This window comes from Artibeus jamaicensis, unplaced genomic scaffold (genome assembly GCF_021234435.1).
Source record: "Artibeus jamaicensis isolate MK-2021 breed Jamaican fruit bat unplaced genomic scaffold, CSHL_Jam_final scaffold_847, whole genome shotgun sequence".
Classification (NCBI taxonomy): domain Eukaryota; kingdom Metazoa; phylum Chordata; class Mammalia; order Chiroptera; family Phyllostomidae; genus Artibeus; species Artibeus jamaicensis.
Window position 1 is genome coordinate 11,572,077 of NW_026522057.1, and position 14,929 is coordinate 11,587,005.

Consider the following 14,929-nt stretch of genomic DNA (forward strand, 5'->3'; position numbering starts at 1 on the left):
GAGACAGGTTCTGGAGGATGGTATAGAACTAGCTTAGTATAGCACAGCCAGGCGATTCCTGGGAATGTCATCTAGGAGACAACCACCTGCAAAGTTGGGGTGATGTCAAAGGATGAGTATATGTCTTTAAAAAGCAGCTAATATATGGTGCCATCTTCTCCATGGCCAGAATACAAGGGTCCTGGGTGGAAGTGGGGGTGATCCTTCTAACACTTTTGTTGAATAATTCACTTATAGAATTTTTGCTTTTTTCCCTGTAATTTTGAGTTCAATGGGTTTGGAGTTCTTATTTCCCTTATTCCCTGATTCCTCCAGGGAATACAGACATTAAATTAATTTCTTTAAATTGGAAGCTGAGACTTCTTCCTAGTCATTCTGTTCTCCTTAGGCAATTGAACCAATGGCAGAAAAAGGGTTTTCAGTATTGGCTGGGGTGATTGATCCTGATGATCAAGTGGAAATTAGCTTGCTGCTACCAAAATGGGCAAGAAGAATTATGTCTGTTCTCAGTGGGTTCACCAGCATATCATCCAGTACTCCCATACCAGATAACCATCGATGTAGAACTGTAGCAAAGCAACAAAAAAGACAGGACCACCTAGAGGTGAATCCTGTGACTCCTGTGGAAATGAAGGTTTGGGTCATCTCACCAAGCAAAGACTCCCCTCCAGCAACATGCTGGCAGAAGGTAAGGGGAATAAGGAATAGATGGTGGAAGAAGGCAGCTATGAGGACTCATGATCACCTGCTGAAGCAAGATCTGTAGCCACTGTGGATATCTTAAATTCATTGATTGTTTCTCCCTCCCCACTTCCCCACTTCTTCCCATGCCCTACTATCTGGCATGAAACACACTAGTGGTATCTGACTTCACAATTCAGGTTCCAGGTGGGAGAATGACTGAGCCATCATCACTTGCTACAACGTGGTTGGTAACTGATTGATTTTGTGCCTCCCTCTGTTGCCTGCCCCCAGCCATTCTTCTGTCTGTATTTGCCCTGTGCCCCAGGAAACTAAGTTCCGTGGACATATCATCTTGCTCACTTGGGTTCCACCAATGGGAGGCACTGGCAAGAGATGGGCATGCAGAAGGAGAGTGAGTTTAGGGTTTTTCCCTGCCCTGGGCCACATTTTCTCATTTTCTGACAATGGCTACTTCCTTCCAAGATAACAGCTTCTGTCAGCAGCCCCTCTGCCATGGCTCAGCATCTCTCTAGGTTCAGGAAACTCCATTTCCTTCCCTTTGCCTTTCTCACAAGCAGGGTCATAACTTCCTGCTGTTGCAGCCTCTGGCCCCCTCACCCTCCCTTTTTGGTTCCCTTAACTGTGCCCATACCTCTTGAATGGTCCCTTCATTAAAGTTTCTCGAGTCATATGAATTTAGTTCTGTCTCCTGCTGAGACTCTGACTGATAGATCAGTCATTTAGAGCTGAGATGTAACATTCTCAAAGTAAATCTGTTTCTTATTAGAAAACAAATGTAGCCGTAAAGTCATATTAAGAAGGATGGGAGATGAAAGTTAAGTCATTCTTTACAAAAACATTTACTGAGCGTTTCCTATGTGTAAGTTTGGTGTTGGGAATATCAAAATTAGTGCCGGCGGAAGGCAGAGGGGCGCACAAACTGCGCGGTGAGGTGGGTGCTCTGTGATGGAGTTGTTGACGTGCAATGGGACAGATTTGAAGTTTCCTCATTCATTATACAACTTGGATTTATTTTAATCCTCTTTCTCCCCTGGCCCAGAAAATGGCATGTAAAATCTAAGAGAAACACTGTCATTTTGAAAAGGTTATTTTCAGCCCTGGCTGGTGTAGCTCAGTGGATTGTGGGTGAGCCTGCACTCCAAAGGGTCGCAGGTTCAATTCCCAGTCAGGGCACATGCCTTGGTTGCGGGCCAGCTCCCCAGTAGGGGACGTGTGACAGGCAACCACTCATTGATGTTTCTCTCTTTCTCCCTCCCTCCCTCTCCTCTCTCTAAAAATAAATAAATAAAATCTTAAAAAGGAAATTATTTTCAAATTCTGTCTTAGTACAGGATATTCATTCCTAGTGTGACAATAAAAGATCTGGGGGGATGTCACCCAAATGCTCCCAGTTGTTATCTTTGTGAAGTGGGAATAGGAGAAAAAACCTCATCATCATTTTACACCTTTTATATCATTTTACTTTATTCAATTTTTAATTTTAAAAATTGGTAAAAGCTCTTTGTCATTAAATATCAGTATAAAGGAAAGAGAGAAAGGAGATAATGTTCACGGCAGGTCTCGCAGAGGAGGACATTGATTTGGGCCTTAGAGGGTGAGCAGGAATAGAGAAAGGGGAGACGGTAAAGCAGAGTCCCAGAGTATCTTACCCTTGTTTCAGATTGTTGGGGTACCTCCTTCACACCTGCCCCTGTGCATTCATTGGTTGACAGCACCTCATCAGAAAACAGGCATGTATTAAGACCTTGCTTTATGCCAGTGCATCAGATACCAAGGCAGTATAAGTCAGTCCCTGCTGTCAAAGCACTTACAGTCCTAATGGGGAGTTAAGACATTCTTAGAACAGAGACAGCCCATGGTTAAGTGCCAATGGGTTTGGCCCATGAACGAGCAGGAAAAGCTGAGTACGCTGCCAATGTTTGAGCCTCAGAGCCTTGGAACAGCAGTGCCATTTATAAAAATGGAAAGTTGGATAAAGAGAGCTGTTTTGAAAGCAGATATACCTATAGTAAAACATCACAGTCTATGTAAATTACACTTTGGCTATGCAAATGAGCAGGGTTGCAGAAGTGTTGTTTAGGCTACAGGTTGCCAGGAACTATAATAATCTCTACCTTTCATTGACTGTACACTGGGTGCCAGGCACTGTGCAAAGTCATTGGCATATATTATCATTTAATCTTCACAACAACTCTATGAGGTCATTGTGACCCCTATTTAAAAAAATTATTTATTGATTTTTGGAGAGAAAGAAACATCGATTTGTTGTTCCACTTGTTTATGCATTCATTGGTTGGTTTTTGCATGTGCCCTAATTGGTGATCAAACCTGTAACCTTGGCTTATTGTGACAATGCCCTAACCAACTGAGCTACTCGGCCAGGGCATGGCCCCTATTTTTCAGATGAGAAAAGTAAGACTTGGAAAGGTTAGGTCAATTGTTAGGCCTTGCAACCAGTGGGAAAGTGACAGATTAGGACTTGAGCACAAGTCTGTCCAACTCCAAACCATGATGACACTACGCTTTGTCATCCAGGAGTATTGTTACTGGAACCCTGATTTTTTTCCTTGAGTCTGCCCGCATGCACTGGCTCAAAGAAAAGCACAAGCGGGAATTTGCAGTATAGAAAGAAAAAAAATTTAATGTTTAATTGGTCAGTAAGGAGATGGGGAGCTTATGCTATAAAAACACAACTCCCTGTTGGCATGTAGGTTACAGATTATAGAGGGGAAAAAATCACAAGACTACATGGGTTAGGGAGTCCAGGATTGTGCTGGGAGCTGATTGGTTGGAGGTAAGGTAAAGGTAATAAATCATTTCTTCAGGTCTTGAGGACAGTTTTGAAGTCTTTTCCTCTGTCTGGTCTCATGAGAAAACAGCCAGGGTGTTGCTTCACCTTTAGGGATCAGGAGCCGAACATAATTATGTCAAGATGTTATCTTTAGCCTGCCAGAGGTCTGGGCCAGGTGACAGTCAGGGTACTGTCTTCTGCTGCCTCACGGGTTGCTGATTATCTTGGGGAAAGTCTAGGTTTCTGAGAGGTATAACATAGAGAGAGATGTGATTTCTAGAGCTAGGATTTAAAACTAAATTTAATCAACGTCACAGGGACCCTCCGTTTCAATATGTAGGGGATATCAACTCTGCCTTCAACTATAAGTCAAAGGCATGTACAGGTGTGCCAGAGGCACTGACCACTCTCTCAGACAGGCAGCTCCATCACCACCACCACACCTACACCCTCAAAGGAAGCTCAGAGAAAGTGATAACTGTGGGCAGAGAAGGCTTCAGGAGAAAGTTGAGTTTTGAGCTGTGTCTTAACAGACAACTTGAATTTGATTAGAGGTGAAAATGGAGGGAAGACGCCCCAAGGAGAGGAGGCTAGAGATGCAAAGAAGAGAAAATGGACATGGAAAAGGCATGCATGGACTGGAAAGTCTGGACTGGGACCTGACAGAAAGTCAGATCTAGCCCTAATTGGCGTGGCTCAGTTGGTTGAGCATTGCTAAGCCTCCTTGAGATCTTCATTTCTATGTTTCCACTCCTGATCTAGCTGTCCTTTTAGTTTGCTTTTGTTTTAGGTGTGGTTGTTAGTAACTGTGAGTTTGCTGCCCTTTCACTGTTCATCTTTTTAATCTTCTTTTTCTTAGGTAAGTCCCTTTAACATTTCATATAATAAGGGCTTGGTGATGATGAACTCCTTGAATTTGATCTTATCTGATAAACACTTTATCTGTCCTTCCGTTCTAAATGAAAGCTTTGCTGGATAGAGCAATCTTGGATGTAGGTCTTTGGATTTCATGACTTGGAATACCTCTTTCCAGCCCCTTCTTGCCTGTAAGGTCTCTTTTGAGAAATCAGCTGACAGTCTGATGGGGACTCCTTTGTAGGTGACTGTCCCCTTAGCTCTTGCTGCTTCTAGAATTCTCTCCTTCATTTTCATCTTGGCTAATGTAATGATGATGTGCCTTGGTGTGTTCCTTCTTGGGTCCAGCTTCTTTGGGACTCTCTGAGCTTCCTGGATTTCCTGGAAGTCTATTTTCTTTGCCAGATTGGGGAAATTCTCCTTTATTATTTGTTCAAATAAGTTTTCCACTCGTGGCTGTTCCTTTCCCCCTTCTGGTACCCCTATAATTTGGATGTTGGAGCGTTTAAAGATGTCCTGGAGGTTCCTAAGCCTCTCCTCATTTTTTTGAATTCTTGTTTCTTCATTCTTTTCTGTTTGCTCATTTTTTTCCTCTTTCTGGTCCACTACTTTGATTTGAGTCCCAGTTTTTTTTGCATTACTATTGGTTTCCTGTGTATTTTCACTCATTTCAATTAGTTTAGCCTTTATATGTTCCTCTAATTTGTAACTAAAATCAAGCAGTTCTATGAGCATCCTGATCACCAGTGTTTTGAACTGTGCATCTGAAAGTTTGGCTATTTCTTCATCACTCAGATTTATCGGCTCTGGAGCTCTGAGTTGTTCTTGAGCAATGTTTTGATCTGTTTGTGCCTGTTACGCATGAGGAGAGGCACCTTAGATGTTCACCAGGGTGGGGTGACCCAGGTTGGTGGGTTGTGACACTGTATGTGGGGGCAAGGTCAGAGAGGGACAATGGTGGTCCCTTCTGCTGCTTTCCGCCACTGGGGCCTTCATGGTCTGTCACTGCTCGCTCCTTCACCAGTTTATCTGCACGGGAATGTGTGACCGTGGTCGGCCCTCAGTGGATCCACCACCTTGCGCCCTCAGTGGGTCCGCCCGCTACTCCTCACCTGGGATCCACCCACAGCTGCCTGCATGCCTGGGTTGCAAGCCCCAGTCAGTCCGGTGGATCTTTCCTGCCCGACCCCGCTCTGCTGCTGGCTCTGCCCCTCTTACCGGTTTGGCTGAAGGGTTCGTTGTTGTCAGACTTCCGTATAGTTCAATTTTCTGTGTTTTGGCTGCGTTTTTGATGTTAAAACTTTATTGTTTTTAAAGTTGGTTGTGTGAGAAGGAACAGTGCTTCCACTTACGCCTCCATCTTGGTGGAATAAAATCTTTTATTTTTAAACCCAGGCATGTTCCTCGACTGGGATTTGAACCAGTGACCCTTTGGTTTGCAGGCCATCATTCAATCCACTGAGCCACACCAGCCAGGGCCTTAACAGGATTTTGAATAAAAATTGGAAGGTGTTGAAAGGCATGCTTAAACAAATCTTTAGAAAGGCTGCAATATTCAGGGTGGATTGGAATTAGCCATTCAAACTAGATCAGATTTGGGTTGATATTGGTCTGGAGTAGCAAGAGGAAAAATGGAACAGAAGGAGGTGGATGTGAGACTGTTTTGAAGAAACAGAAAGATGGAGGTGGTGTCTGAGCCATTGTGTTCCAGGGAGGGAACGCCTGTGATGGAGATAAAGAATTGTTGTTGATCAATAGATCACTGGACTGCAACTCTTATCCAATTAATCTTTTCCCCAAACCCCTTACCGACCCTTTCTTCTCCTTATAAAAAGGTCAGCTAGAAATGAGATGTTAAGATGGTTTTTGAGGGTACATAACCAGCTGTCTTCTCAGATTGCTAACCACCTGAATAAAGCACACATAAAGATTTTTAAAAATAATATTGATGCACCCTGGCTGGTATAGCTCAGTGGATTGAGTACAGGCCTGCGAACCAAAAGATTGCGGTTCAATTCCCCATTAGGGCACATGCCTGGGTTGCAGGCCAGTTCCCAGCAGGGGATGCACCAGAAGCAACCATACATTGATATTTCTCTCCTTCTCTCCTTCCCTTCCCTTTTAAAGATAAATAAATAAAATTAAAAAAAATATTGATGCTTGGCAATTAATTGCATTCAGAAAGGAAAGGAAAAAGACAAGAATCTGGGATTTGATTTGTGGGTGGCCAGGAGAATAATGATGCCTTTGAAGTCAGACTGAACTTGCTTTGGGTGACTGTGTGTGGCCTTTCTCTGAGGGAGAACAGGTAGAATGTGGAGCAAAGGACAGAAAAATAAGAGAAGGAGGATAAAGAGAAGAGGCTAGAGAGAATGAGAGACAGAGGGAGAGAGGAGGAGGAGGAGAGAGAGAGAGAGAAGGGCAACACAGACTCAAGAAAAGCAAGGGATAAAGGACACAGGGACAATAACTAAGGGGGGTGGAAATGGAAGGGAGGTGGGGAGCATGGGGTGGGGTGGGATGGGATGGGAGTAATGGACAGAAAACTGTACTTGAAGAATTAAATAAAAAAAAGAAATTAAAAAAAAAAGAAAAGCAAAGGAGGGGGAAGGTCTCAAAAAAGACATAGATGACCAAGGTCAGATAGTATAGAGATAGAAAGACAAATCACAACAGGAAAGAGGCCACTGACTTTGAGAAAATCAATATGGTATCCCTAAGTAAATCATTTTTTTAATGTGTTAATTTTTCGAGAGAGAGAATCATTGGTTTGTTATTCCACTATTTATGCATTCATTGGCTGTTTCTTGTATGTACCTCAACAAGGAATCGAACCTACAACATTGGTATATCAGAATGATGCTCTAACCAACTAAGCTACCTGACCAGGGTCCTTAAAGTAAATCACTCTGGCAGGCTTTTGTCTCTCAGTAAAAATTGCCAGAAAAAAAAAAAAAAAACCAAGGCGAAGGATACTAAAAAGGGGGTGATGATTCTGAAGCAATGCAGCTAATATTTCCTGAGCACTTTCTATGTGTTCAGGCTCCGGTGATGGCTGGACTCTATCCTCTTGAGATATCATCAATGTCTTCTCGGAGAGGGAAACCGAAGCTCAGAGAAATCAATGAACTCTCCCGTGGCCACGTCGTAGAAGTGATGGGACTAGGATTTCAAACCGGTCAAGGCCCCAGTGTTTTCCACTTTACTGCAATGTCTGTGCTGTGCACCAATAGCTCCACAGTAATAATATCAAAATCTACCATTTCACGAGCACTTCCTGGGCACTGAGGACTATACTAAACAATTTATGTATATTAATTTTACTTTATGATACCCTTTGAAGTAGATTATTAATCCTGTACTACAGATGGGGCACTTAAAAAGCTCAGAGAGGTTAAGAGATGTGACTAAAGTCACACAGCCAGAAAGTGGTCGAAGTAAGCTATGTATAAAGCTGTGGGCTTCTGCCCTGGGGAATGTGGCTCATTGGTCAGGTGTTGTCCTGAAAATCAAAAGGTTGCTTGTTCAGTTCCTGGTAGGGCACATGCCTGGGCCCAGTTGGCAGCATGCGAGAGGCAACCTATCAATGTTTCTCTCTCACATTGGTGTTTCTCTTCCTCTCTTTCTCCTTCCCTGCCATTCTCTCTAGAATCAATAAAAGAAAAACAATAATAAAGCTGTGGGCTTCTATTGTTTCAAGAATTTCTTTAAAAAATATTTTATTTATTTATTTATTTATTTTTAGGGCGAGGGGCAGGGAGGAAGAGAGGGAGAGAAATATGGATGTGGGTTGCCTCTCGAATGCCTCCTACTGGGGACCTACCTGGCTTGCAACCCAGGCATGAGTCCTGACTGGGAATGAAACTGTTGACCCTTTGGTTTGCAGGTCAGCACTCAATCCACTGAGCCACACCAGCCAGGGCAACCTCAAGAATTTCTTAAAGGAAATCTATTTGGCATTCAATAGGTGACTGGCTAGTGTGCTAAAGCTTTTATAAATTAGTAATTGTATAGAGCCAGTATCACATGCTTTCTGGGTGATTTTTGGTGCTTCGAATACTGAGCTTCTGGTGGCAGACTCGCTGGCTAGCAGCAGCATCACTCAGGACTGTTCTGGTGAGTTGCAGGGCTTTCTCTGTATCACATTCCTTGCTTAGGGATTGAGGCCAGTCTGTGGTTTTTGAACTTGCTCTTTCATCAGGGATGGAGAAAACATGAGAGTTCATCTACTGCTTCAATTGTTAGAAGTATTTGGGCAGAATTAGGCACTTGTAGCTGGCCGGTGCCTCTGCCTGGCAGTCCCAATGGCTGGCATCGCTTTCCCTGACTGAACTCAGCGGGAAGAGGGTGGCTGAGTGGACAGCGGTATCTGCCTGGCAGCCTGAGGCCTGTGAGACAGCTCTAATTCCTTCCCAGCAACCTTAACTGTGGCCTAGGCAAGACCGAGTGAAGGCACTCTTAGTGACAGCAGCTTGGCTGGAGAGGAGGCAGACATGGAGATTTCCCTGCTGGGTTCTGGGCAGAAATAAGCAGGAGCTCAGTTGACACTGTGATTGGTAGGCCAGAGCAAGGAGGGGGCCATTAGGCCAAGTGCCTCTCTTCCCCTTGGTCGTTAGTCAGAGGGCCTCAGGGAAAATGTCAGCTTGCCTGATCTAATTTCCAGCCCCCTGCTGTATAACTGAGTGACTCTCTCCATAACTGAGTGATTCTCTCCGCACATGGTCAGTAGCAGATTTTTCTCAAGGTGAAAGCAATTAGGCCTCCATCTCCTCCATCTCCTCCTCCCCTACTGCTAAAAAGCAAAGGAAGATGGAAGGGAAGCTGTCCCTGCTTCTCCCAAGGTCAGCCAGGGTGCCCTGGCCTATTCCAGTAATTGGCTCCCTGACCTGCTCTTACCTCTCACAGGTTGTTGCAGTCTCAGGCATTTGGATGTCTCTCGGGGAAATGAAGAGGGCAGAAGCTGCTGCTTTACACTTCCCTCCGAACCAGAGAGAGGCCCCAGAGAGAGGCTGTCTGACCCCGCCCTGGGCAGGGAATTAACTGGAATACTGTGAGACCAGCTTGGCCAGCAGCACACACACGAAGCTGAGCTGCTCCCTCCTCCCTCTGGAAGATTCAAAACCAGGAAGGAGAAAATTCTTTGGAAGTTGCAAGAATGCATTTGTTTGATTAACAGCTATGGCAAACACTCTGCTGGGAGTTCCTGGTCCCTGTCTTCTTAGAGCTGAGGAGAGCATGGTGGGTGTAGGAGGTGGAAGGGCAGGAGAGGTAATGAGCAGAAAATCTCCAAGGTGCTGAATGTCACAACAAAAGAGGGAAAGATAAGATACAATGGGAACCTGATCTACAATTGAAGTCAGGGAAGACTGCTTGGAAGAAGACTGCTTGGAGACTTTGGAAAAGGGGTAAAATCTCATGGTAAAATGTTTAAAGGTAAAAAGGGCAAACATTGAAAATAGAAGCCTGTGATTATCCCCCACCACCCTCCCTCATGATAACAGCTGTAAATATAGCATTCTGTACTTTTCTAGGAATTTTCCAATTGTAGCCAAGTGTAAATACATCTCTATGGCACTCCCTTAAAAAAAAAACAAAAAAACGGGATTGTATTGTTCACCCATTTTGCTGATTACATTTTCTCACCTCATGATATATCCAGTGCATTTTTCCATGTCACCAGAGAGAGATTGGCTTCATTCTTTCTGAAGGCTGTGTGTGGTATGAAGAAGTGAAGGGTGATTTTTAAAGGTCAAACCTGAAGAACGAGTGAGATGAGGAAGGCAAAGGGGTGGTTCTTTACAGAAGAGTCTCGCAGAGGGAAAACTACACAGATCTCCATACCTCTACCTCCTAATCTCCGCCCTCCCCCTGTCTCCAGACCCCCTCCCTTTCTGGGCTGCCACGTTTTTCCTGCTCTGATTTGCAAAGCCAGTCGGTTGCCTTTGTCTTGCCCTGTCCCTGGGGAGCTTCCTTCTTCTTGCCAGAGCAACTTATTAAATATTTTCCTAAACAAAGAACCATCTACCCAGAGATAAATTATAACACTCCCCTAACAGACAAAAGTAGCTGCAGGCAGTTGTCGTTTTAAATAGCAATTAAGAAAAAAAAAATCTGTTACACACATAAAGCACCTGGCAGTTCACAAATGGTGGTTGGTTGTTACTATTATTATTTACATGTGCCGATGGATGACTTGGCTGCTGAAAGAACCCATCCCTCGTCCTGGAGCACCCACCTTTTGATTGGTAGCTTTTAAATGCAGAAATGGTGTTTTATTTGTCTTCATACTCCCAGCTCTCAGCACAGGGCCTGACATAGAATAGACAGGCAGGAAATGAGTGTTGAGTTGAACACTCAAGAGCTGAGAGTGCTGCTCTGAGCAGATACTGAGTCATGGATATTGTGGGTCTGCTGTGAGCTGAACCCCAATATGGATGCTTTGGAACAGCAGAGATAAAAAATTTTACTTATTTGTGTTTAGAGAGAAGGGAAGGGAAGGAGAAAGAGAGGGAGAGAAGCATCCATATGTGATCGCCTCTCACGCACCCTTACTGGGGACCTGGTCCGCAACCCAGGCACGTGCCCTAGACTGGAAATCCAACACTTTGGTTTGCAGTTCAGTGCTCAACCCACTGAGCCACACCAGCCAGATGAGATGAAAGTTTTTAAGGAAGACTTCTAGCTCTGGGGGACTTCACTATCAACCCAGGCCTTGTGAAATGTAGTATCATTTCACAAACAGTAAAATACCCCTATAGTCCCTGCTGTCTTTGGTTGTTTTGCTTTTGGGGATGGGATAAGCTCTCCCCCAACGTAGGCATACAATAGATACAGTACTATGTACAAATCTTAAATGAACAACTGAGTGGATTTTTATACGTGTATGTACCTTTGTGAACGCTCCCCTTCGAATCAACACACATGACGTTTCCAGCACCTAGGAGGCTCTGGTGGCCTATTTGCAGGTACAGCCCCCACCCAAACCACTATTTCTGACCTCTATCACCATCAACTTAAAAAAAATTTTTAAATTTATTGCTTGCTTTTTTTTAGAGTGAGAGGAAAAGAGAGAGAGAAAGAGAGAAAAACATTGATTTGTTTTTCCACTTATTTATGCATTCATTGCTTGATTCTTATATATGCCCTGACCAGGGATTGAACCTGAAACCTCGGCATATCGGCACAATGCTCTAATCACCTGAGGCGGCCAACCAGGCCACCATCAACTGTTTTTAAGCTTTTTATTGTTAAATGTAAAAACCTTTAAATTCCACAGTTAAAGTATTTGCTAAAGTGAGGTTTTATTGAGCCAAAAATGCTACCCAAAAGACCAGTATTGGGGCCGGGAGTCTAAACCACCAGCAGCATGGCTAGGTAGAAAAACAGCATGCGCACCATTACAGAGTTCTTCCAGGCATTCTGATACATTGAGTAGGGACACAGGGGAAGAAGGAGGAAGTCTGAAAGAATTTACAAGAGCTTTAGGCAAAGGGGTCGGAGAAGGTGAAGCGAGCCAGCTCTGAGCTTGCAGAGTCCCAATAAAAAAAAAAAGTTTGCTCCTGTGGTAGGGCTGTGGGCAGCAGTCTGGAACGCTCACCGGCAGACAAATGGAGGCTCCTGGAGCTGGATGGTGCCTGGCTGAAATAATCTGCAGCAATAGCCACCTGGAAATCAGTCCGAAATTCCAACAGGCAAAACAGGAATGTGAGAAGTCCTTTGTTACCTCACCCGCAGCCATTAGCAGACTGACGGTTCATGTGAGAAGTCCTTTGTTACCTCACCTACAGCCATTAGCAGACTGACGGTTCTCTTTTTCTCACTCTGGCCACTGTAATTTAATTTAGAGCATCTCAGAATTTTTTTCTTATCATTTACAAATGGAATCACACAGTATGTATCCTTTTAGGTTTGGCTTCTTGCACTCAAGCTGTAAAATTCAACCATGCCAGCTCTTAGTTCTTTGAGTGTATGTGTGTGTGTGATTAGTGTCTGTTGAATGAACATATAACAATAGGCATTTGTTTGTTTCCAGCTCTTCTGAATAATGCTGTTATGAATGTTCTCATGCATTTATATAGCCAAGGGAAGTAAGTATTTATTTCTCCTGGCTAAAAAAGTATGTATGTGACATGTACATGGGTAGGGTTGCAAAGTCATCACAGGGCGCATATACTGTCCTTGAGTGTACTGCCATTTTTCCAAAGCGGTTGTGCCAATTTACACTCCTATCAGTGATGTGCGGGAGTTCCGGTTTTTCTGCCTCCTTGTCAATAGCTGATATCACCGATCCTTTTAATCTCAGCCATTCTGGTGGATGTGTAACGGTCTCTTACTGTTTTCATGTGTTTACACTAATAAGTAATGATGTTTTCCCACGCTTATTTCATGGGCTGGTTGGTCGTTTCATATGTTCATTGGCCATTTGGACATCCTCTTCAAAGAGTCTGTTCAACCTTGATCTTCTCACCCAGAGATGTCCCACCCACAATCGTGTCTGTCCTTGTGCTGAGCCTACCCTTGTGCTGCTTGTGGAGATCCTGCTCCCAAACTCGGCACCCATGTGTCCAACTGGCTTTTGTTATCTCTGATGGGGCGATCCACACACCCCTCAAGGTCAACATGCCAGCTGAAATCTTCAGCTCCTCTTCAGCTCCGAACCCATTTTCCTTCCCTTCCTCTCAGGCCTACTCCACGATCTGGCCCATTGTGTTCCTTCTCACTGCCCTGTCTGCCACCTCGCATTTCTCAAGAAATTTGCACTACTAGTTTCCTTTTCCCACCCGATGCCCCTCCTTGCCCTGAGACCTCCTTTTAAAGTCTCATCTCGCATGTCACTTCCGCTCAGTCAGGTGTCTCCTCTGCACTCCTCCAGCACCAGTTCCTTCTCATCGTTTTACTTATCACGCTGTGTTGTGATTACCAGTATCATTGCCTGAACCCCCAAATCAGACATCTGCTGTCTTTGTCTACTCAGCATTCATCCCCTGCTCCTTAGTTAGTACTCTCATTTTCCCTGGGAACTGTCACTCTATTTTCAATCCACGTGGTCTGGGTGGGGCTGCACAGAAGGGGGTGCATGTCACCCAGGCTTTGTTCAATCAGCATATTCCATCCTTCAGCCCCAGAACTGGGTCCGTGTTAAGCATGGCATCAAGGCAGTTGACCAGGCAGTTGACCAGAGCCACTTCTGACAATCATATCATAACAGGAGAGCGTAGAGTCAGGCGAGTTGATGAGGAAGGCTTTCTGAGGATCTGAAAGGTGGGAAGGAACCTATTTTGGCAAAGATGATCAGGGTGTTTTGAGAGAGAGGAAGAACGAACAGGTGTCTATGTGACCAAAATGAGCTACTTGGATGCATCTCAGCCCTGTCCTCAGGGCACTGCTGGGCCCCTGCCAATAATGGGGAATCCCAGAAGCTTCTTGGGCTTGGCTGCAGAAGGAAGCAGACATCTCCCACAGAGAGAAGGGAAGTCACGGAGTTGCGGTCTGGTGGTGCCTGAGATTGGGGCCAAACCGGCCAGTGGACAAATTTCTGTGTGAGCAAGGGAGCTGGCTGGGTGCGGGCCTGAGGTTCAACCCAGGACTCCTTGGTCATGTGGGCAGCTGGGCCAGAGCCTTCTTTCTCTCTGCAGAGTTAGCAGAGCTGGTTTAGGGGCTTCTTCCCAGATGTTCAGAATACTTGTCCTCCTATATATCACCCTTATGGGCTCTTTTCTAGGGAAGGAAAGAGAGTACTATACAGGGAAGACCAAAGGGAACTCTGAGAGTTTTAAAATTCTGGCCTGAGCTTCTAAGAGGTCATCCAGGGACTGTGAGAGAGACAGTCAGACCAGCCTCTACTGCTTTCTTGTCGGTCTAAGTATGTCCTGTCTGTCCTACCAGATCCACACTTTACCCTATTCTGGGCCTGACTTGTTTCAACACATCTGCAGGCTCCTTTGGCTTCTGGCTTCAGGCGTGGCTCAGCGACTGGGAGTCTGCGGGTGAGAGGCAAGAGGAGAAGAAGGTCCGGATATTTTTCCCTTGGCTGCCTCCAAAGACTGGCAGTATGCCTTGTTTGACACTCTCTGATCTTCTCAAGGAGGTTGCTTCTCCAAAACTCCCTCCAGGTTCAGGTAACCATCTTTCCTCTGTCCCTTCAGGCCTAGGGGTGGTGACAGCTCCTTGGTTGTTACTAGCCCTGGGTTACCATGCTGTCCCATGTGGTTCTCCTGTAACACCTATACCATCACAAATGAACCCTCCTCAAATTATTCTAATTTGACTGCCATCTATTTTCAGTTGAGACCCTGACCAATATATTTTCCAAATAAGGATTCTTTTGGTTGTCTCGAGGGAGGGGGGAGAGAGAGAATATGAACATAAATCATTGCCTCATATACCTGAAACTTAAGGTACAGACTTTAGATTTGTCTATTCAAGTGCTTAGGCAAGAGCTCAAAGTTTGCAGGCTTGTTTCTTTCCATCCTTTAGCTCTGTTTCCTGTGGATTTGCTCTACATGCAGGCACTCCTTCCACCTAGGAATCCACAGTAGCTCCAAGTTTATATCCTCTCAATGTCAAATCCGAAACAGG